This window comes from Rutilus rutilus, assembly GCF_951802725.1.
Source record: "Rutilus rutilus genome assembly, chromosome: 5".
Classification (NCBI taxonomy): Eukaryota; Metazoa; Chordata; class Actinopteri; order Cypriniformes; family Leuciscidae; genus Rutilus; species Rutilus rutilus.
This window is the reverse complement of record NC_140213.1, coordinates 35,100,723-35,101,576: the sequence shown is the minus strand read 5'-3', so window position 1 is coordinate 35,101,576 and position 854 is coordinate 35,100,723.

Here is an 854-nt window from a genome sequence, read left to right as displayed (position 1 = left end):
TTCCACACGAGCACATGTATCAGCAAGGGGGCATCGAGGGCGGGGCTGCACTCTACTGGAAAAAAAGAAAGAAAAAAAAAGCACAAATCCCGTCGATTAATGGGGGTTGTGGGGCTTTTGGGGTCCAGGCTCAGTTAAGCCGATTATTTTAAATAGTCCACGTGCAGAAAGCAGTGAACAAAGTAAAATTATGACTGCATGCTATTTAAAATCCTTATTTATATTTAGATTCATTTAAACAAAGAACGTGTTATAATTTAATGTAGTGGGGAAATAAATAATTAAATTAAAAACACATAAAAAAAAGCTAATTCTGTAAACTACTTTTTCATGTGTGTTTTTTTTTTTTTCTAAACTGGATGAACTCGTTTGAGATGGAGCTTTTTAATTAATCGGTTTAGACTTGTTCACAAACTGGACGATCCCGTTCCATAAAAACAGTACACTGGATATTATAATTGAGTTAAATTTGAGTCTGTTCCTCGCCCAATGGCATCGTATGACTTCAGAACACTTTGAATATAAAGCACATCTTTATGATGCTTTTGTAGTTAGATTGCCTCCTTTTAGAAAGCTCCATTTATCGTCAGCGCATGGAAGAGTCCAGCCAGGTCCTTTCTGAAAGTAATAGGACAAAATAAGAGTGAGTGGCAGAATTTTCATTTTTGGGGTGAACTATACCTTTAATCTACATTCACGTTTGCTTTGTGTACGCTGTACCCATAGTCTCCGCCCACCGACACTGCGCCACGCCCAGACAGTTTTCGGGGTCTCCCCTGCTGATGAATAGTCATGAGGAGAAATGGGCGGAGCATCGCATGTGACTTAGGCGTTGGGTCATATTGTACGCCCGC